The 24,869-nt window shown below is 32.2% G+C and overlaps 2 long non-coding RNA genes across 4 annotated transcripts; one reads left to right on the forward strand and one right to left on the reverse strand.

The window, feature by feature from the left end:
- Positions 1-16,357: 16,357 nt before the first annotated feature.
- Positions 16,358-18,657, reverse strand: LOC111205446. Of its 2 annotated transcripts, none has more exons than XR_002658045.2 (4): positions 17,568-18,657; positions 17,330-17,395; positions 17,186-17,242; positions 16,358-17,043 (listed from the first exon to the last, which is right to left on the reverse strand). It is a non-coding gene; the product is annotated as an uncharacterized LOC111205446 (long non-coding RNA). The 2 variants fall into 2 exon arrangements; XR_007319917.1 differs by having other exon boundaries at positions 16,359-17,043; positions 17,714-18,653.
- Positions 18,658-19,441: 784 nt separating this feature from the next.
- Positions 19,442-22,964, forward strand: LOC125581914. Of its 2 annotated transcripts, none has more exons than XR_007319679.1 (5): positions 19,442-21,146; positions 21,246-21,288; positions 21,352-21,452; positions 21,559-22,374; positions 22,455-22,964. It is a non-coding gene; the product is annotated as an uncharacterized LOC125581914 (long non-coding RNA). The 2 variants fall into 2 exon arrangements; XR_007319680.1 differs by having other exon boundaries at positions 22,471-22,964.
- Positions 22,965-24,869: the final 1,905 nt, after the last annotated feature.

Consider the following 24,869-nt stretch of genomic DNA (forward strand, 5'->3'; position numbering starts at 1 on the left):
AGGTCAAAATTTTATATTAGTAGAATTAAAATTCGATGAATGGATACCATTTAATCTAAATTAAAATTAAGAAAATGTTTTTTTATAAATAATTTAACATGTATAACAAAATTATTATATATTTTTTTAAATGACGATTCATAGTTATTATGATAGGTCCCAGTTATAAGATAATCTATTGTTGATCTAGAAACATGTGATTTGATACCAATTAAGGTCTCTTTTCAAATCAAAGAGAATTTGTTCAAGAACAAATTAAGAACACACTAGAACACATTTTTCTTTTGGGTAGTTATGACTACCTTTTTTTTTTTTTGGTCAAATGTAGTTATGACTACCTCTTTTTAGGCTTTTTCATTGATTTAAATAGAAGAGATGGAACTAAAGTTCCTACAAAACATGAAGCAAATGGGTACGTGAAAACTAAACGTGCTAGAGTTGAGTTTGTTCTCCTACAAGTCAGGTGACCAAGTCTTACTCTTTGTTATTAGAACTTAAATAACTAAAGACTAAATAATAAAACAGCTTAACCAATTAATCAGATTGATATCTTGGTTTGGTTTCTAGCTCGGTTACAACGTTGGTATAGCGTATTTCTTGCAGTCCCATCAATACTCCGGCCGTCGGAAAGAACCTTGTCCTCAAGGTTCGTGTTGAATAGAGATAGCTTGACTAGTATTGCTTCTCTTCTCTCCACGTTGATTCTTGTAGTCGGTCGATGTCTTTCAACGCACTACAACTAAGACCAAGCTGTTTCTGGTTCGTTATTAGAATAAAAATGTTTTTTTTTTTGTTTTTTTTTTGAAATAACAAAGAAATATGAAATCCCTTTCTTTTTCTTTTTGAAAATTGAAAAAAATGGAAGAACTATAGATTTTAATCCATACAAAAGAAAGCATGTTGAACTTGATCAACAAACCCGAGAAGAAAAAATGGTGAAAATAAAAATAAATCGTTGGATAGATCTCGATGATCTTTGATTCCGAAGAATAGCCGCTCGTCAAGGATTCTTGATAATCGTTGATTCATAGAGAATACCGATAACAATTAAGATGGAAAATATTAAGTTTTTGATACCACAAAGTGGTCCGGATCAAAAACAAAATATGCTCTGATACCAATTGATAGGTCCCAGTTATAGGATAATCTATTGCTGATCAAGAAACATGTGATTTGATACCAATTAAGGTCTCTCTTCAAATCAAAGAGAATTTGTTCAAGAACAAATTAAGAACACACTAGAACACACTTTTGTTTTGGGTAGTTATGACTACCTCTTTTTAGGTTTTTCATTGATTTAAATAGAAGAAATGGAACTAAAGTTCCTACAAAACATGAAGCAAATGGGTACGTGAAAACTAAATGTGCTAGAGTTGAGTTTGTTCTCCTACAAGTCAGGAGACCAAGTCTTACTCTTTGTTATTAGAACTTAAATAACTAAAGACTAAATAATAAAACATCTTAACCAATTAATCAGATTGATATCTTGGTTTGGTTTCTAGCTCGGTTACAATGTTGGTATAGCGTATTTCTTGCAGTCTCATCAATACTCCGGCCGTCGGAAAGAACCTTGTCCTCAAGGTTCGTGTTGAGTAGAGATAGCTTGACTTGTATTGCTTCTCTTCTCTCCACGTTGATTCTTGTAGTCGGTCGATGTCTTTCAACGGACTACAACTAAGACCAAGCTGTTTCTGGTTCTTTATTAGAATAAAAATGTTTTTTTTGTTCTTTTTTTTTTGAAATAACAAAGAAATATGAAATCCCTTTTTTTTTCTTTTTGAAAATTGAAAAACAATGGAAGAACTATAGATTTTAATCCATACAAAAGAAATGATGTTGAACTTGATCAACAAACCCGAGAAGAAAAAATGGTGAAAATAAAAATAAATCGTTGGATAGATCTCGATGATCGTTGATTCCGAAGAATAGCCCTCGTCAAGGATTCTTGATCATTGTTAATTCATAGAGAATACCGATAACAATTAAGATGGAAAAATATTAAGTTTTTGATACCACAAAGTGGTCTGGATCAAGAACAAAACATGCTCTGATACCAATTGATAGGTCCCAGTTATAGGATAATCTATTGCTGATCAAGAAACATGTGATTTGATACCAATTAAGGTCTCTCTTCAAATCAAAGAGAATTTGTTCAAGAACAAATTAAGAACACACTAGAACACACTTTTGTTTTGGGTAGTTATGACTACCTCTTTTTAGGTTTTTTATTGATTTAAATAGAAGAGATGGAACTAAAGTTCCTACAAAACATGAAGCAAATGGGTACGTGAAAACTAAACGTGCTAGAGTTGAGTTTGTTCTCCTACAAGTCAGGAGACCAAGTCTTACTCTTTGTTATTAGAACTTAAATAACTACAGACTAAATAATAAAACAGCTTAACAAATTAATCAGATTGATATCTTGGTTTGGTTTCTAGCTCGGTTACAACGTTGGTATAGCGTATTTCTTGCAGTCTCATCATATTAACTTATTAATATTTATATATTTATTAACTTGGCTTAAAAGCAACATAAAATGAAATAGAATAAGTGATTTCACATAATGAAAATTATTGTTAATATTATTGTCAACTTTTAGTTTGAAAATTTGAAAATTTTGATTTTTACCTCATTTTAGAACATCGGTAAACCTTTAACTGGATTTAATTAAACTAAAATAAAATTAAAGAATTTTTTTGCCAAGAAAAAAAATTAAAATTCAACATGTATAATGAAATTATTATATTTTTATAAAATGACAATTTATAGTTATTAACTTATTAATATTCATATATTTATTAACTCGGTGTAAAAACAACATAAAGTGAAATAGAGTGAATGGTTTAATATAATGAAAATTATTGTTAGTATTGCACTCAACCTTTAATTTGATAAATTTAAAATTTTGATTTTTACTTTATTTTGGAACAAACCCTTAACTGAATTTAATTAAAGCAAAGTAAAATTAAAAAGCTTTCTTCTTCTTTTTTCACTGGAAGTATTTGCTATCATTACAAAACCGAAGTCAACATTACAAAAGCCCAACCGGGCAAGAAATAAAATATACAAACAGCCCAACAGACCCAACAAAAAGAAACCCTATGGAAGAACGCGGCCGACTCGATCACCACGCGTTAACATTTGGCGTGGCCGGGACACGTGTCCACCATGCGAGTCACCACCGATCTTCAGCCAGCAGAACGATTCCGGCAAAGGTCTAATCGGCAGATCCACCAGAAACACACCGGAACAGGATCCCGTTCAAAGAACCTCAACGAAAGCGATAACATAATTGAAGGCGCTTGGAAACTTGAGCGTGAGATCTACCCATAACCTCACGACCAAAGGATCTTTCTTCTTTGATGAAGTTCCAATCGAGAGACAACCAACTCAAACCAACGAGAGTCGAACCGATTGAAACAAAAAAACTTGAAGAAGAAGAGATCAGACAATGGGGATAAACAAAAGATGCTCAACCAGAACCATCTTTACGCCTGATCGAGTCAAACACAGACTCACGTTTCCAATAGAATCAATCGTCTTCAATCATCCCTCAACCATCGAACATCGAAACCGAGGAAGGAGAGTCGATTGCAAAGGGGAAGAACAGAAACGCCGGTCAAACGAAACCGTGATAACCCCGGTGAGAGCCGCCGTCAACACCAAAGGGGCATGACGCGGAGACAAAAGCCGGCGAAGCGGAATTGAGGAAGCCACCACCATCCAGAGACAAAAGTCAGACGTCCACCGCCGGAGGAGAAGGTGAGAACGCCGGAGACAAAATCCGGTCGGTTGAACCGAAGCCGGAGAACTAAAAGAATGATCTCTCTCACTCTCAAACAATCTCTAACCTCTCTGGAAAAAATTTTAATTGATAAGAGAGGAAGAATATCGAGAGAGAACTCTCTCTCTAGAAGAGGAGAGAGGTTTTTTTTTCCTTTGCTCCTCTATTAAAAAGCTTTCCCTTTTGCCAGAAAAAAATAAATTAAAGAGCTTTGAAAAGCTCCACAAACGACGAAATTTAGATAAAACTAGTTTAGATAATGCTCCAGTAGGGTCCACACATCGAGTCGCATCTCTATGCACGTGTCTACTGAAAAGAAATACTTTACGACTACTACGCACACGTGCTGTTATTAATATGTATACGTCATCTATGGAATGCAAAAATAGAAGGAGAAATACTGATAGATATACGCATATGTCGTCTATTGGTTCTTTTGTCGGCTAACATTCGTTGATTTAACCCCAATTACAAGTGATATAAGGTTTCAAAAACATGCGAGACCCAAACATTAGGTATAATAAAAATGCCAACGTAGAGCCAATTCTTTATACTTTCTTAATACTTATCACCACCACACCAAATAAATACTAGTACTGCCACCTATTTTATTTATTTGAATCAGTTATCATGACACAACACAAACTTTACGACATGCTTAAAGCATAAAAAAAACTCTAGAATTTAAAACAGGATATGTCATGGTCTATGTTAACATATTGTTTTTAATTTAAAATTGTAACATCATATTTAAAAGTTTATTTCTTTTTAACATTTTTTTTAGATGATTTATTAATATTTTTATTAGGAATTTTGGTTTTTAAATTTGTATTCTTGAAATGCTTATGTGTGACTTAATTAAATTCTTTACAATATTTTTAGGAGGCACCACGGTAAAAATGGAATGTTTAGTTGGTGTGTCTGCAGTGTGTCGTTAGAGTTGTGAGACTGATAGGATATTTACAGTACATTAGACGATATAGGGTTTGATTTCAGATTAATAACAGTGATATTGAGTAATATTTAGTTATTTACTTAAGTGAGTAGATGTTATTAATAAAATGGACCTGATATAACCTTTTTTATGGTAGATAAAAATTATAGCTTTATTTTAACAGAGTAGATTTAGAATAATCATATGTGGTATTGGACTCAGTGGTCATTTACATTTTTTTGTTTTGTTTTTAATAGCGTGAACTATTTTTAGTGTCATAAAAACTTCAACTAATTTCTGCATAATTAACTAGATCTTAATTTGCACGACTGTGCAGATTTTTGTTTTACTAAAATATTTTAGACAATACAATAAATTAGGTCAATCACTTAATATAGTTTAGTGTTATATTATCTAATTTTATAATAATATTTGTGTGATGTATAATATTATTACTATAAAATTTATTTTGAAAACATTATTATATAACAATACTGTTTTACATATTTTTGTTTTATTTCTAAATTTGGAATATATGAAGAAATTAAATTAAGTTGAATCTACGTAATAGAAAACTTTGTGTATTGTGATTAATTAAAAAAATTAGTAAAGCCATAATTTTTTTGCTAAATAGATAAGTATTTTTAATTTTAAATTACAAATAGAAATGAATATTTCTCTTTAATTTTTTTTTAAAATTTTTTCTTAAATTTAAATTATATACATTTAAAATTGTTATTATCATTAAAATATTATTAAAATTATAATATATAATTATTATTTTTTTACAATCAAAACTAAACTAAATTTTATTTTATAATTATACTTTGTGATAATTATAATTTTAATTAACTAATTTTGAAAATATATTTAAAAAAGATTCTAAAGGATAATTTGTTAGTCATTTTTTAAAGATATTTATTCGTATTTCAAATAAAAATAAGATTTTAAAAGATGCTATAATTAATTTATGTAAAATTTAATATATTTTCTAGGGATGGTCCAGATAAAAAAAATCACACATGAAAGAAGTCATGACTTCTATTTTAAAAATACAGACTAGATTATGACCCGCTCTTTCAAAGCGCAGATTTATTTTCGAAACAAACAAAATTTATATGACTTAAATTTGCATTACTTATTATGTATCTACATTTAAAAATTAGACATGAAGCGTTTTATTCAGTGTAATGAAACACGACCCAGATCCGTGGTTAATCCGACAAAACCGATGATTCTATATGTAATTCGGTTAAGTTTTTTTAAAAAATTTTTATTTAAAAATTCTTAAAACCGGCAAAATACCCTTTAAAACTTGGGACCCGGCTACTAGTTGAACTGGGTGACCCATTATGTAATACAATTTGACTTAAATTTTTATATATAAACTATTCTAATTTATGAATGTATAGATGAATGGTGTATATATTATGAATGTGATGCTCTAATTTTACAAAAGTTAGCCATACAAAGTTTTACTCAAACTAATTTATCATTTTGTTGTAAGCGTAACGGATCAATATTTGAGAGAATGCATACCAAATAGAAATAGATTTGAATATCAACTATTCGTGTACGGTTATTACAATTTAGTGATTTAACTTTGAAATAAATATAATTGATTTTTTATTTATTTAGAATACTTTATTGTTCATATGTTATTAGAATTTTTTGATTCTTTTTTTTGGTTTATTTTAAATTTTAATGTAACTTAATTATTCATATTAAACATTTTAATATTTTTTATCTTTATTTTTTGTATATTTTTATTGTATATCTAATAATAATTTTTATTATTAGATTTTGACCCGCACTTTAAAGCGCGAAAAGGATTTTTATTCAAAAAATTATTTACTGAAAATTATAAATCTTATACGTATGTATTTTTTATAAAAACATTTGTTTGTAAAGTATATATAATAAAATTAAAATTTACATGAATATAATTTTATGAAAATAAGATAATTCATTTATATAACCTACCTCGTATTAATTTTATTTATATTTTAAACTTTAAATTATAGTACAATTTTTCAAATTTTATATTGGTAAAAAATTATTTAATTATTATATTTTTTCAGCATTATTATACAATTTAATTATTTTCATTCTACACGTCTCATACTTGATAAATATATTAAATTATTTTTCATATTTTCATTTACGTATGTATATTAACTAATGAAATTATTTATTGGTTTTTATATCATCAGTTAATATTTTTTTAATAAGTTGAAGTATGTTGTAAAATTCATGAATATTTTTTATTTTATTTTATAGTTATTAAATAGTTAATAAATTGATTAAGTTACTTTATATTTATAATTTGGTGTAGTAATTTAATTATGAATATAAATTATTTATACATAAATACTATAGAAATTGTATTTCTTATTATATAAATGAAAAATGAATTAGAATTCGTTTTAAATTATAGTTTATATTTATTATGATATTTATTATATAAAAGTAAATATTAAAAAGAATTGTATATTTACATAAAATAAAAGATATTAAAAGATACTATTAATATCTAATCTTAGGAAAAGATACTTAAAAATATCTTTTTAGGTTGTTTTGAAAATATTTAAATAATTTGTTAGATATAATATATATTTATTAATAACTAATTGCAAGTAGATAAATATCACTTCTGTTTTAATAGTATTGATTCAACTTTCCACAATTTTTAGAAGATAAAAATTGGGTATATATAGGCTCAAACTTTCTTATTTGTTTGGTAATAGTAATCATCTGTCTCACTTCATGTATATCTTCTTTAATTTTATTTTATTTTCTTGAAATTTCAACATTCCTTTCAATGATGCTGATTTCTATTATTTTTTTTTGTATCTTCACGTTTAATACTAAATTAAATGGTCCATCAACTATCAAAGAAATATAGACCGGTGGATTTTTTTAGGAGGATGTATTGGATATGACATTACCAGATTTTGGATTTTATTAAAATTCCCTACTATTCAACTAATAGTTTATAAATAGGGAAAATTTGAAAATGCTATCAAATGAGATTATATTTTGAAAACTACACTATATTTTTGATTTTTTTTTAAAACTATACTTATTTATAAGTGAAGTGGCCAAATTAACCTAATTAACAGTATTCTAATTTCAATACTTAAATAAAATTAATAGAAATAGAACTAATAAAATAAATGGTTTATTTGTGTTGTTTTAAGCTATACTCCAAGAAATTATGGAAGTTGATATTTTTTTGCTTAAAGCTTCTAGGTTGTGGTACTTTTTAATAGATTTATCTTTTCTTTTTTGTATATGAGGAGGAAGATACAATCTTGCCAGCTTGTAACTTTGGAATTATTTTTGTTATAAACTTTACCCTTACATACGTATAATCACCATAATTTTCTTATTTCATCAGACAAATTTGGCTATATTGAATCTAACAGGAGTATAAGGAATTTGGAATACATGTAGCAATAATTATGTTCTCGGCTAGTTTTCTTACACCCAGCTCTCTTAAGCTTCAAGATTAAACAACAGGTTCATTAGTTCAAAAGCACTTAATAACAAATACGATAAAGGGATTTACGAATACTCTTTATATACGATTATGTTTCAGAGATAAAGTTGAAAATATCAATAGGTATCCATTTATAATTGTAAATTTTATAAGTCACTAAATTTATGAAAATATTATAACTCAATAAAATTATCTATAATATTAATAAATTTTGAGTTTATATTATTAAAAAAAAAATTGTTCACAATTTAAATAAGGGTAAATGAGTCTTATAACACAAAAAATAAGCGTAGTTTTCGAAATATTATTAAAACAGTGTAAATTTCAAATTTATAATCTTAAATAGGGTAGTCTACAAATTATCCCTTCTAAATGTCTTCTCAAATTACGAGTTATTGAACATGAGATTTTTTGAACAAAAAGAAAAGAAGAAGATCATGAGATTTATGTAAAATCATTAAAAATCACTTGAAATATCATGTTATTCAATTAACAATTCATAAAACTATATCAAATTAAATCATGAACCCAAATAATCTTTTGAAAAATTCATGAAAAGAATTTTGAGAGATTTTACATCCATTGGTAGTTAAAAAGACTAATATTCATTCAATTACTATTATTTACATATCAATTGTTCACATTCATGTGTTTTTTTGGCATTTAGTTTGTGTGTTTCATAATTTTACATATTAGGGATGTAGTCCCCACGCAAGCGCGGGGCCGAAGACGGAATTCTTGTTTTCTATAATGAATGTGGAGATGGTGTGCTCTGAACTGGTGTTTGGAATGTGAATATTTGTAATTTTATAGGTTTTATGGTGGGGTGAATAATTGTGGTTAATTTTTATGTGACCTTTTTGGCAGCATAGTAGGTGAAGTTGGTTTTATTTTGAAATAATCTTTAGTATTCTTTTTTTGAGAAAATATTTTTTTTGTTTCTTACTTGGTAGTTATATTTTTTTTGTTGGTAATTTGTAAGTTGTCGTTACCTTTATTTAAAACAAACACATGTAAAAATAAATTAAAAATAGTTTGTGTGAAAATTGCAGTATTTGGACTTTAGTAGGCGTTTAATAAAGTAATTTCTTAGGCATGAGGACATAATAGTATGAGCCGGATACTCGTTGGGCCTGTAAGCTGAATTCTTAGGAAAACAGGAGTGAGCAGTTGTTGATGATGTTGCCACTTTTGTATAGCTCGGGAAAGTCTCTCCCGCTGGAATTTCTTGGTGTGCATATGTTTGATAATCTTTTATTTAGTGGGAGTAACAGATAAATAATGTTCGTTGGTAGCTGGATTGTGAGAGTTGCTAACCTACTCTGCTTTTGGTTACGGTGATGTCACTGATATTGGTCGATGTCTTCGTTTTCCTCATAAGCAGCTGCAAAAGTAAGTGTATAAATTGTTAAATTTCTGCTTGTTTAGTATATTTTTAGTTTTGATGATTTACTGTATTTGTTGTTGAGTTTGAGTTGGGCTGATTGATATGAGATATTTGTTTTCTTGTTTTATTTGAATGGTTAGCAAAAAAGGAGAGCTGATCGTTTTTAATTTGTAAGTTGCTTATTTTGGGATTTAAGTTACTGGTGTTTTGATTGTGTGGGGTTTGTGATTTCTATTTAGGCAATAATAAAAGTTAGTGTGAAAAAAGTTTGATAAAAAAAGAGAGATTGTTGTAAATTAATGGGAGAAAGAGATTGTCTATATCTCATAATTATGGAGCCATTTATATATATAGGGAATTACAATAGACCGTCATAGATAAATGGAAAATATACAAATCCTAAAGTGATTAGGAAAAAGAAATCCTAAGCATACAAGGAAAAGAAAACTGTCTAAGTAGAAAGGAAATATGCCTATTTGGTTATGGCATTCACAAATCGGTTCATAACATCCCCCCTTGAATGTTATAACCATAAGAGCTCGTAATACGCTTTGGATGTTGCCTCATTAAAACCTTTCTAGGAAAACCCAGTGGGACAAAACCATGGATAAGAAAAAAGAGTACAACACGTATTACTCTCCCTGATTTGAACCTCACTGAAAGGTTGATGTTGGAAGTAACTTGATGAATAGATCTTCTGAACTGTCACTTGAATGAACATGAAGTACTTGGACCCCTCTCGTCTTCTAGAACTCCTTGGTGAACAAAACTTGGGTAGAATATGTTACTTAGCGGTCGATCATCCTATACTCTGATCGAATGGACCTTGACTACACGCGCCTACGGCTTGCCCCATGATAGGTGGTCTTTCTTTACCATCGGCCACAATCGGATCGAACATATTGAGTTATGGACCTACAACCCTGCAGCCAAATATACTCACGAATTTCTTGGCTAATGTTGCTGCGATGGTTTGTTTCATAACCTCTCTGAGATCTGATAGATAACATGTATCAACAAAACCAATTAACCCTTCTTTGGGCTAGTTAGTATAAAATAAATAAAAATATATGTCTAATCCCGTCCCAGTGCCTTTAGGTCAGATATGAGCTAAGTTTAGATAGTAAATACACGGCAAAACATGTATCTAGCCTAGTGTAGCTTTCCAGATACATCAAAACTCCTATGGCACTAAGATATGTCATTTCGGGACCAAGAACTTCTTCATCCTCTCTCATTGGACCATGCACACGAATTTGTTCTTTATCAAACCTCTTGAGTACATTTTCTGTATATGTCATTTGATGCATGAGGATTTCATTATTAATGTACTCAAACTGTAAATCCAAACAAAATTTCTTTTTGCCTAGGTTTTTCATCTCAAATCTTTCTTAAGATATTCAGCTGTTTGGGACATGTATCCAGAGGTTCAGATTATCAACATACACTGATATTTTCGAATTTCTTCATGCAATGTTGTTCTCGAGAACTTGTTTTATCTTTGAGCTCAATAACCTCTGATACTTCTGTCTTTTTATTCAGTGTACCATCTAATTTCCTTTCTTATATATATAGCCAAACTTATTAGGAATCTAAAAGTATTTGTATCCACCACATGGGAGTATATTTCCTCATAACCTATTCCTGGTCTATTGTGAGAATCCTTGTGCAAAAAGCTGTGCCTTATATCTCACGATTTCTCATATTCATTTCTCTTACTCACAAAGACCCATTTATATCTACTGGTTTATATCATATGGCGTCTATATTATATGACCAAATATGCCTTTCTTCTTTAAATAGTCTAACTCCACATTTCCATTTAATCCAATCTGATCTTACGAGTGCGCACTCTTCTATTGATGTGGGTTCGTGATCCTCGTTATATCCATTAGTTCAAGTGCTACCTTGTGTATAAATATATCATCTATGTGTCGATATTCTTATGTGTTCCATTATGTTCCAGACATGATATAATCGATTACAAACTCATTATTATCAGGACCATTAGTACCCTGAAGCTTGGCGTCCCAAGCCTCAGTGTTTGGTACCTTAGAGCCGGCCGGCTTTGTTTTCGTGTCTATGATGGTTTCCTCAACCTCAGATTTGTTTATCATTCTCTGCACCTTTCTTTTGTTTCCGAGGATTCTTATCTTTGGAACCTATCGGTCTACCACGTTTCAAATGTTGTCTAGACTTTGTAGCAACTTGATTATGTCCTTCTTGGACTTCATTTCGAATTGGTGCATTATAAGCTGGTATATATGACTTAGTCACTCTCTTTCGGATCAGCAAATGAGTCTGTCAATTGATTAGCTAGCTTTTGTAAATGTATTATCTTTTGGACGTCTAATTCACATTCTTTAATCTGAGGATCTTGCCAAGACAATGATGGTTGATTCCATGTAATCTCTTTTACTCTTTTTACCAGCTTATTACTTTCTCCCCTAATCCGTATACCTGGTCTCAAACTGATCACCCATATTTGGCTCAAGGTACTTAATAATCGTGGTAGAATCATATCCAACATATATCTCCATCCTCCTTTGAGGTGCCATCTTAGTTATCTGTGGTGGAGTAATTTGTATATATGAGATATGTCTGGCTCTTGACCCGTTATCTAATCGATGGAGAATATCTATGCTCACTAAATGGCCTGATGCGTATTAACTTAGATGCATGTAAATTTCGTGTGGCCCAAGCTGTGACTGGGAGTTTTAACCTCATAAGTAATGGTCTAACAATCTGTTGTATGCGTTTAATAAAAGATTTCGGCCAAGTCGTTCTTGGTATGGACATGTATCACGGAATTGTCCACACTTACCCCCATGTACATACCATAATCATTTAAATGCTTGAGACATGTATTTACCAGTTTATTATTTACTTAGTCTCTTTGACTGGTGATGACCTATCAATGAGTTTCCCTTATGTACATGCTACACACGTGAGATTCTTTGGGATAATTCTTTCTTCCTTTCAATGTGTGCCCATTTGTATATCAATTTCGCATTATGTTTGAACCAGGATGACCAATCCGGTTATGCCATAAAGTGAATATTTTTTCGCAGGAATTTAGCCTCTATCATCCTGATCTTGACATAGTAAAGACCAGTAGAGAATGCATGTATAGTCTCGACCATTTTTCTATGGTCTTGGGCGAATTTTATATATCTAAAAGGAACTTTTTATTTCCTTTGCCCATTGTTTCAATATAGAAACCACACTTATATCTTTTAAACTCAATGGACTTCTATGAGTGAATATAAATCATTAGATCTCTTTAGTCTGGCCGTAGCCTATCATGAGAATGACTATACCCGCAACTATATTTCTTATAAACTTATATATTTGAAAAATCATTCATTCCTTTTATTAAGTTCAGAGTGATAAAACAAAGCAAGTATAAAAACAAAACAAACACAGAAATCGAAATCAACATTATTCTTTTAGGCAATCATAAGTTTCATATTCCGTAGGATCATCTCTTTCATGATCAGAAATCATCATTACCATCTTTATATACCAAGTGGGCTTTAGGATTCTTCCCTTTCAGACTCTCTTGATAGAGGTCACAAAGATGTTTGGGAGTCCTACATATCTTAGCCCAATGGTTCCCCATTTCACATCTATGGCCACTGATTTGGTCGAGCTTTGTGGTTTAAAGGATATACCACGGTCTCTGCCTCGACTGTGGCTCAAATTAGGTTGATACCTAGGGCCTTTGCCATAGTGGTTCCTACATATCTTAGCCCAATGGTTCCCCATTTCGCATCTATGGCACACTGATTTGGTCGAGCTTTGTGGTTTAAAGGATATACCACGGTCTCTGCCTCGACCGTGGCTCAAATTAGGTTGATACCTAGGGCCTTTGCCATAGTGGTTCCCATGGCCAAATGTATAATAGTGGCCATGGGCACGTCCTTTCTACCCTCCACTGCCATGGCCGTGTGGTCTATCTTCCTGGACGTGGTTAGATTCTTTGGATTCTTTCTTTTCCTTTGCGGCCTTATTGGCTTTAGGTAATTTCTATGTGCTCATACTATTATGGTTTATCGAGACTAGCAAAAACAGATTCGATTAATCATGCAATTAGGGTTTAACAATCAATGAATTTTAGCAAGACTAGTAAAAAAGATTCATTAATCACTCAATCAGTTTCAAGGCTGATTTTAGCAATACTAGAATATAGATTTCAAGCATGAATTTCAATGAATCAGTTTCAAGGCTAATTGGTATTTAGCATAAACCGTGTGTAAATAATCTATCTAGTATCCGAATTTATCAAACCTCAAAAACATATAATCAGATCAATCAATTTAATAGAACTCATAAGCATAATGAATTTAGGGTTTCAAGTTTCATATATGCGGATTAAGGTTAGGACTAGAATTAGGGTTTCATGATTTCTAATCAGATCAATCAATAAAATCGAACCTAGCATACAATCTTAAACTTCAAGACATTAGATTTTATCATGAATCTATCAACCTAGCATACGGATTCTCTATTCTCAAAGACATCCAAATCAGATCAATATAACCTATCATACGGATTATTTAGGGTTTCTATTTAAAACATATCAGATTACAAAACTATCAATCCTAGCAAATGATATTAAACCTCAAGAATCATGCAATCAGATCATTCGGATTTTAAACAAGTAAACCTCAATCAATCTATCAACCTATCGGATTATATAAGCAAAGCAAGCTAGCAACCTATCGGATTCAATTAATGTTTTAACAGGCTGGTCGGTTTAAATAATTTTTAAATCAGATGAACAATTAACCAAGCAGGAAGAGAAAATAAATCTATCAATCCTAACAGTGATTAAAGCATTAATAAAAACAAGCAGGTCGGATTTAATCAAGACTTAAACAGATCAGAATTATTAAACTAGCAGGATGAGAATAATAAATCTAGCAACTTAACGGTCAAACAATTCTAGCAACATAGCATCCGATTCAATCAGATTTAAAACCTCAATGATCAAAACTGAAAACAGTTTTGTTTTCAAAAATATTCGATTAGGGTTTTAATATGTGATTTGATAATTATAGTATAATTAATTCTGATACTTATATTATTTAGGGTTATAGATATAGAGTTAGGGGTTATCAGATTTTAACTTGTAAAATCCGATTTGGGGTTTTAATCATGTAGGAACATGATTTAGGGTTTATCGGATTATTAGAATCCGATTTGGTGTTTTAAGTTTTTAGGGTTTAGATGTTTACCTTAACCTCCAAACGGGTTGAACGGACCACCAAGAATCGAGAAGAATAGAGCTGATACGTGCCGGATCGGTTCGTCGGGTCGCGAAGAGCAGTCGGGATCATCAGTCGGATCGTCTATCGGATGCGCTATCGGGATCGTCTAGTCGTCGGTACGTCAGGATGCGAACAGATCGTCTAGTCGGGTACTTATCAGATCGTCGGATCGACTGAGCTTCTATCGGGTCGTCGGATTGACTGGTCGTATCGGATGGCTTTATTGGATGAGGGGGTAGCCGCCGAGAGAAAGAAAAATTAGGGTTTATGATGATCAAGGTTTCAAAACGAGAAAGAAAATGAAAATAGGGTTTCAGTTCGATTTTAGAACTCAGGGAATTAGGGAGCTTCGTGCTGATAATGTGTTGTAAATTAATGGGAGAAAGAGATTGTATATATCTCATAATTATGGAGCCCTTTATATATATAGGGAATTACAATAGACCGTCATAGATAAATGGAAAGTATACAAATCCTAAAATGATAAGGAAAAGAAAAACCTAAGCATACAAGGAAAAGTAAACTGTCTAAATAGAAAAGAAATATGCCTATTTGATTATGGCATTCACAAATCGGTCGGTTCATAACAAGATAATGTACTTTTTGTTATTTGTAGGCCATTGAAGGCTTCTCTGTAAACGATGTTTGCTATGGAATCTTCCGTTGTGTTAACTAAAATATGTAACATATATGTATGCTTGTTCATGTAAAATATATGTATGCTTGTTCATGTACTAAATATTAAAGTTTTAATAGTTGCTAATATAGCTCAGGAGATGTCTTTTAGAGGATTGTACTTATTTAAATGCTTACAACAATTAGAATATTAAATTGTTTAAAACGATGCAATAATTAGGCATGAGACTTTTATCCGAGAAACGGATTTGATCCGAGATTCGATCCAGATCCAATCCGAAAATTCGGATATCCGGAGGTGCCTAATCCGAATCCGGATAGTTAAATGTTGAATCCGTCAAAGCCGGATCCGGATCCGGATATTTTAATTTTTTAGTCCAGATATTCGAATCCGTAAGTTTTATAAAGAACTATTTCAAAAATAATAATATATATATATATAAATTAATTTTATTTAATATATTTTTATTTTTATAATAGTATATATAAATTTTATGTAAATTTTGTAATATTATACATAAAAATAAATAAAAAACATTATATATATTTTTATTTTTAAATTATTTTTAATATTTTTAATATATTAATATTATTTTTTATTTATTTTAAGGATCCAAATCCGGATCCAAATATCCGCCAGATATTACAATTTTTAGAAGGATATCCGAAAACCCTGGATATCCGAAAACTCCGGATCCGGATAAGGATAGTAAAATTACGGATCCGCCGGATAAGGATCCGGATACCTTAAAATTGCCCGGATACACGATCCGTCCCAGGCCTAACAATAATATTTACATAATTATATAAATCAGTTTACCAAAAAAAAAAGTATATAAATTAATTAAAATAGTTTGACTACTTTATTGTTTGATATAGTTGTTAATCATGCTTGATAAAGAAAGTAGTTTAAACAGGTGGTGATCATTTTAGTTAACATGTTACTTTTTAATGTAAAGGTGATGGTGGTTTTTAAAATTGGTTGAGTTAAACTTGGACTGAGCCAGTTCGAAACTCTGAAATATGAATTAAACTTGGACGACGTACGTTTTAAAATGGGTTATCGTAAGCCCATTAATTAGTGGCCCTAAATACTCCGGTGTAAATGTTAGCTTTCTAAAGTCATTGGCTTGTGTAAAATAGAGGCGACATATTTTAAAGAATACGACATGGATAAGGTATTGAGATCCTAAATTTTGTACAAAGTGTAGCTATGGTCCTCGAGGTAGTACTTGAATGGACAAAAGATTGTTTGCAATGGTCTAAATAGCCGTCGAGCTTCTTCTTTGTTAAAAACGAAATAGCACTGCTCCAAATTCAAGCTTCGTTGCAGAAAATTTTAAAACGCTAAACATGAAAAACAAAACAAAAGAGAAGTAGTAATTGGATTCATAGAGTTTTGTAATGCAGGGAAAGTTTGCAGGAACAACGGTTTGCTACACTTCAGATATTCACTCACGGTGGTGATCAACTTCCATCACATTTGTAGCCGCACATGCGTATTGCAACTAAAGGAAGCTCTGCAACCTGTCTGCCAAATACTCTTAGTCATCCAGAAGAAACAATAGTTGCACTATATAAATTAGTAGCATAAATAGCCAAATCAATGGTTAACCACCATGAAATATATGGCATAGATTTGATGATAGAATCGATGAAAAGATCTTACTTTACAGTCAAAACACCACAGCAGATTCCCCCGTAGTCTTGTCCTTCCACATTCTTCCTAAATGAAAAATGCAGTTGTGATTGTTATTAATATTAATGAAAGTCAACCAAGAATGAAAGTCAGGCATAATGGAAGAGTCCTCACCCTTAAACCCTTCTTGGAATAAGATTGTGCCCTGAAACTCGATCAAACTATAGGATGAAAGCAATCCTGCTAAAAAGAGAATTGCATGATCTTAGGGCATTGATAGTAGCGTTTACCGTTTAGCAAATGTCTATTGACCAGAACCATATTTGTGAAGGACAAACGTTTGTCATAAGATGATTTCATGACATATACAAAGGAATATAAATGTAGCGTGGTGGAGATCGTCAACAATCACCTGGGAGGATCGACCAAGGCGGACATCATCAAAAGTTGCATGTTAAGCGGAATTTGCATCAGAGACAGACATTTTATAAGGAGTGATCTATGGATCGACGAAAGAATTACTAAGATTATGTGTATGAGAAGCTTGCAACCCCTCACCTATTTATATGAATCCCGGTTAATAAACGCTTCAGGTTTTGCTCGTAAAGAGAGTGAGACAGAGATATTTAAGGAGTAACTGCAAACGGGACACTGACTGCCGCTGTTGAGAGAGTAACGTCTCTTCGGGTTGAGAAAGATGAGGAGATCAAGAGATACAGGGAAAGAAAGAGTTTATGGATAGTGAATTACATATTGCACCGGTTCAGAGAGTGATGGTACATCGTAGCCGGAGAGCCCCTCTTTGACATAATCGCCGAACAAATCATATATGGGCTTTGATATTTAGTTTGGATAAAATATGGACTTACGTATAAGTTTGGATATGTAATGGGATCATGAGTATATTATAAATCTCATCATAAATCAAACAAATTCAATGGCCCATCATAATCATAAATCACAGATTATTCAACAAACGTTCGCCAGTGGTTATGTGGGTCCCACAAATAGAGAGAGGTGATGACGTGGATAACCTAAATGGAGAGTATAAACTCTCCTATTATTATATTGACTAGGTAATACCTGCGCTACGCCACAGAAGTTTTTTATATAAAAGTTTTATAAGTATTTTATTTTATAGATTTATTTTTCAACTTTTTATATTAAATAAAATTTGATTAAAATGAGATATCAATAGACTATCAGTGCTAAATTTCAAGTGTGAGAGAATTTCAATTTTTTTTATTTTCTGAGATATTTTATATCTATTTTTAATTTAATGATATTTCTGAAAATAGAGAAATTTTGTTGTAATGTATAGGTTGTGTTTTTTGGTCTAGTGTGAAGTCTGGTTTCATTTATTCTTATGTTAAAACTTAATTGTTGATTTGTAAGAATACATTCTAAACATATGTTACCTTACCTTGAAAATGTAGTGAAGTTATAACCATATCTCGTACTGGTTAGGAATGTACATGTAACGCCCCGACCGCCCACGGCTAATGGACCACTCACGCCCGCTCTCTCGGCCCGTGGGCCCATCCCGTTCCAGCGATCGGTCCGTTAATTTTTCTAAAGGCTCGAAATCATTGTTTACTGACCCTGCAATCACCACCCGACCTTTTCCCATGCTTTGGCCTCACTCGCACGCTATCGCGAATCACTTCCCGATAGGTCACTCATCCTTCCACTACTTCAGCTCAAGCACGCTTAACTCTAGAGTTCTTTCAGGATGTGCTCCGGAAAATGTAAATCAACTTTGGTGACATAGGTAGCCAAATCAATTCTCTTAAGCCTTTTCACATATCACAACTCGGGATGTTACAATTCACCCACTCTCAAAGAACGCAACGTCCTCGTTGAACCCCACGACAGGTCTCAAGACGCCTCTCAAGTCAGAACTGAGATGACTAACCACCTCTGATACCACTTGTAACGCCCCGACCGCCCACGGCTAATGGGCCACCCACGCCCGCTCTCTCGGCCCGTGGGCCCATCCCGTTCCAGCGATCGGTCCGTTAATTTTTCTAAGGGCTCGAAATCATTGTTTACTGACCCTGCAATCACCACCCGACCTTTTCCCATGCTTTGGCCTCACTCGCACGCTATCGCGAATCACTTCCCGATAGGTCACCCATCCTTCCACTACTCCAGCTCAAGCACGCTTAACTCTAGAGTTCTTTCAGGATGTGCTCCGGAAAAGGTAAGTCAACTTTGGTGACATAGGTAGCCAAATCAATTCTCTTAATCCTTTTCACATATCACAACTCGGGATGTTACAGTACACTTCGAAAAGAAGATGATTCACATAATAATTTTGAACAAAGTCAATGCTTCATCACTTAACAAATGGATTGCTCCCTCTATGATCGAATCAGATTGTTAGATTCCTGCAACTTTTATGAACTTCCTCTTGTATTCTATAAAATACTGAACTTGGTGATACAACGGAATTGCGATGATGTTTCGAACAAGATGCTTGATTATCACTGAGTTTCTCTAGGTCTGGTGATTTTGTTGTTGTTCTTGTCGATGATCACTGGATTCTAAACTTTGTTTCATCTCCAGTGCTTTCAACCTGGCTATTTGAAGCTTGTACAAGATCTTAACAAAAAGAAATTCCAATAAAATGATCATGGTTTGCTTCGTTTCTATGAGCTTTTAATAAATAAAATAGGAACTCGAGGTTTTAATCGGCAGCTTAGGCTTTCACCTTCTGCATATTTTCTCAAGCTGCTGTCTTTGGTTCCTATCTTTGCAATCTGTAAGCAATCATACAAAGAAAAAAATGAAAGATTCATGGCTGTTCTAAGATCATTTTTGCTCTTTTATCCATTTTTACTTCTCACATCACATTTACAAGGATTTATTTTTACAAGACCTGCTCTAATTTCAACCACAGAAACAACCATAGAATGACCTGAGTAGTTAAGTTATTGAGGAGACTAAAGACGATTATTGTTAATACAACTCTTCTGGGCTCATATGGGTAGCTATATCTCAACCAACATTACACTGCCGTCGTCATCTCTCACTCCTTTGTATTCTCTGCTTTCGCCTCTACACTGATGTCTTTTATGAAGTGATGAAGTTACTTAACCCATCAAATCAATCCACCTCATGTTATGTCCTAGATTTTAGTCAGCTTATTTCTTCCTAAAATAGTAATGAAGTCCGTAGTAAGCTTTGTTTCGTCCTTTCCAAATAAATCAATCTTAGGATAAAAATCAATACCTAATGAAAACGATGGTGGCTTGATTTGGAGAGGAAGAGGAAGAATCCTAATGCGTTGATGTGACGTGTACAAAAAAATGTGATGTGTATGAACTTCATTTTAGAAAGTTGTAAGAGTTTACAGACCCAAACAATTTTAGTTATTTTTTTAAAAGACTGATACTTAAATCTTACAATACTAAAAGGGACATATGCTCAAAGGAGAGCATATCCACGTCAGATCAAAAAATCAGTCAATCATATGCCATTAACTTACCACATCAGCTCATTCTTTTTGTTAACACACAATCTTATCGTCTCTTCCTCAAATATTTGTCGGTGACTTTTCCTTTGCACTCTACGGCGTCGAAGATATTGTCTTCGCCGATCGACCTCCCCACTATCAAGATCAATAACTGTACCATTCAACACAATACCCTCTTCAATTTCTTCCCTTTCCCCAACCTAGCTATATATACGGTGATATTCAAGACCAAAGTTCCTCACAACGTTATCCTCAAAAGCACCAGCGTGTTTAAGCTCCAAGGCTAAAGCACGACTAATGATATCAGATGGGATGTGCACCTTTTCATTTCATCTTCAGTTCTGGTTGCTTCTTAATTAAGTTCCACGATTTGAACCCACCTACTGTTTCTTATGCAGATCAACCATTGGGATGAAGTTGTTGTCACAAACGACCTTCAGATGGATGAGGGCGAGGATGATAATGAGGAAGATGACCAAGAAGTAGATCACCGAAATAGAGCAAATAAAAATGGTATATGTGGTTAAACGACTGTTCTCTGTTTATATTATAAAACTAAAACCACGAAATCTGATTTCGGTGGTTTCACTTTCTTTTATTCTTTTATTACAGTCATCAGCTGGGATGTTGGGTTAGTGTACGCGGAACCATGAAGGTTTGTTAATATTAGTTTCTGACTTTATATCACAAAATTTACATTTTCTTTTCCCTGACACAGAGAGATTAAGAATTCAAGGTTAACATCAATGATTTATAGTTGCGACTAAGAAGACTGGACTATGCATGACTTCTTGGCCCAATCATCCTGCCATGATCTAGGTGAGATGCTCAGAGGTGTCAAATGTTTCATTTTGTTATAAGTGTGGTGTGCATACACTACTCCCAAACTTTTCTGATTATTTTTCATGTTTGCTCATTCCAAAAGGTATTCCTTGGAAACAACAGTGTTTGTCCTAGGCTGGTTTATCTTCTTGTGAGACCTGGATTTGGCTTATCATAAGAAGGCTGGCGCCATGAATTTGTTGGTAAATAATTATGCTTAATCCTTGATTGTATATTTTAAACTGATATATAATGGTCTCTCGCAAACTTATTGATTCTTTCGTCTTTTCATGTTGTGCTATATATTCAATTGAAGATACGAGTCTCGGGGTTTCTATCAATTGTGCTTTATCTTTTGAATGTCGACTGTGATCAATACATCTACGATAGCAAAAATCTAAGAGAATAAATGTGTTTCGTGGTGGCTTCTAAGTTGGGAAAGAAGATTTGTTATGATCACTACCCTCAAAGATTCGATGGGATCGGTAGACACGACAGATACAGTAATGGCAGCGTTGTATTTTACGATGTAAGTACACAAAACTTTGATCACCAGATTCACCACCTTCCTTATCTTGAGTCATAACCTAAGTCTTAGTAATCTTAATTGCTTCCTTATCTTGAGTCATAACCTATGTTTTAGTAATCTTAATTGCACTCCCACTGCGGCACTGTTTTTTTTTGCTACCATTAGCTTCATTGAAAGCAAAAAGAACAATAGCATCGGTGCTGGAGCTTCGTACAAGCCACATAAGTGATTTTTTAACGAGGTATTATAAAGACCCAACTATGTTTTTACCGGCCAGCTTACCTTAATTACTAATATACTATTTGAAGCACTTGAAAGTTGAGCCTACATATCCAAAACAAGGCTTTCTTGATTTTTGTTATCCCCCACGACAAAGAGACATTTCTTACGGTAAGAAATGTACTATATATTATCTCTAGACATTTCTGCAATATTTTTGAGGAGCTATAAAATGGGGAACCTGAGTTTAGAAACTCGGACTTACAGCTCGGGCTTGCATCTCTTGAAAAAGTGTTTCTGAACATCGCTAGACGGGCTAAACTAGAAAGTGCAACCGCTGCAAGAACCATGGTCACCCACGATTTAGAATCTGGCATCTCACTTAAAAGGAAATCCAATAGCAGATATAAATATAAAATGCAACAGATGAGGAATTCCACTAAATTATATGATCATTGTAAATATAGATATGGATACGGTGGGAGCCAGATTTGGTGGGATCCTTGACACCAAACGCAGAAAATTCAATTGGAGTAATGATTGAAGTTTACTGGCAACAAGATGGGTCGGGGTAGATGGCAATAGTCCACATCTTTTTTTTTGGTAGAAATGTTAAATATTATAGTTCACATCTTCACATTGAGTTTTGTGATTGTTCAATGTGACAAAAATATCGCAATGTATATACATGTTACAGACACAAGTTCGTGACTGACCTTTTTATGATAGGTTTTGTCTTTCTCAACAGTTATATGAACCTATAGAAGATGTCAAACAATCTAACAAAATAAGTTCAACTCTTTAATTTAGTAGATAAGTAAATAAGCTGGATGAATTTTTTATGTTTTTCTGCCCAACAGTATATCATGTTTTGTAGATATATATACACTTTATCTTTCTGTATTTAAATTGATGTTACAAATTTTTCACATATGATAAATAATTTTTATTGTTTTGTTTTTTTTTTACTATTTATTTAAATATAAAAAATAAAACTCATTAATAAAAATCAATATAAAGAAATATGCATCATCATTTAAAAAAATACAAAAGAGTAGTATTTTCCTTCATAGATCTCTAATGATTTTAAGTTTATATAATTAAAGGGACAAAAACTACTAAAAAGACATTCTAACAAACAAGAGCTTACAAGTAGTTTTAATATTAGTCAGAAAGTTTATAATATTAATAATTTTATTTAATATTTTTGCAACTGACTATTTTCGATCATATTATTTAAAAATCAGAGATAAATTATTAAAGGCAAGTTATTTAATTTCATAATGACCAACACAAGGAAATTTTGGAGGAAAATTTGATATAATTTCATTTTATGGTATTCATAAATGACAAAATACATGCCAATTTTTAGATAATCATAAAGTATGAATGGTCGGAAAAACCAAATCCTCGATAATAAACATTAATAGAAAATAACTAAAGGTAAAAAAAACATAATGAAACTACCATGTACGATATTTTATAATTTTTGGGAGTGTTTTCAATTGTCACTAGCAGTTTAGACTTTCGTCTTCTCTCACGTTGTTGATAGACTCATAAGTTATAAACCTAAGTAGTATTAAAATGAGAATATTAACCTTCTTTCATGATGAATTATGACAATTCTAAGTTATAATCATTTAGTATTGTGGTTAAGATGATTCTGAAATGCGTAGATCACGGAGAAGGACTTCAAGTTCTACACTATGATGAAGAGTAAAAAAGTATGAAACACATTACGATTATTTTGTTGATAAGTTTAATGCTAAAAATATAGGTCATATTATGAGTAGAAAAATAAGGCAACAATGTAATATAAGTAGCTTCACTATGTATATTGGATTGTGTTATGTATATAGCACAATTTTAATTGTTTATTACCATACATATATAGTAAAAACATTGTACTTTTTACCGGATAAAATAAAACCAGACATTGATGAAATTAAGACAGAGGAACCCAATATATATTTTCCATTCAAAGAAGCTCATTGAAAATTATTCTATTTTATGTGTGTTATAACAATGATAGTAAAAAAGTATTATTTTAAAATTTATTTCTAGATAATGTTGGGTTTTTTTTGCAAAATTGCCCTACAACTTAAAGTCAAACACAAAACTAACTTCTTTTTTTTTTTAATGGTTTTGCCCTATTCACCCCACAAGTTCATATAATTTACGAAAATGCCATCAATTTTTTTTTTCTTTTTTTTTTCAAAAATGACATATTTACTCTCTCACCCTCATCATCTTCAAGTAATTACAAGATTGCCATTGTCATCAATACCACAACCACCATGAACAACCAATTTGAAGCTCTTAATGCTCCCAAAATCGATCTATCCTTCTTCTTTTTCCATTCTTGTGAACTAAACACAACATATCTCTCACTTTCTCTCCACAATTAGCTAAAAAAACCCAAGATTTTGATTTTAAATTTTTTATGGTTCATAGAGTCATAGAAGCTAACGATTCTGGGTGGGTGACTTTCGTTTGTGATTCTGTGTTCTTGGAGAAGCCTTATGTATGCTAAGGAACTTATCTCACCAATTTAAGGTATGACTTCGAGTTTTTTTCCAGATCTGTTCGTCAGACGACTTACTTGGGAAGTCGTCTGGCTGTAGACGACTTACCTGGAAGTCGTCTGGCTGTAGACGACTTACCTG

Source organism: Brassica napus, chromosome C2, assembly GCF_020379485.1.
Source record: "Brassica napus cultivar Da-Ae chromosome C2, Da-Ae, whole genome shotgun sequence".
In the NCBI taxonomy this organism is placed as follows: domain Eukaryota; kingdom Viridiplantae; phylum Streptophyta; class Magnoliopsida; order Brassicales; family Brassicaceae; genus Brassica; species Brassica napus.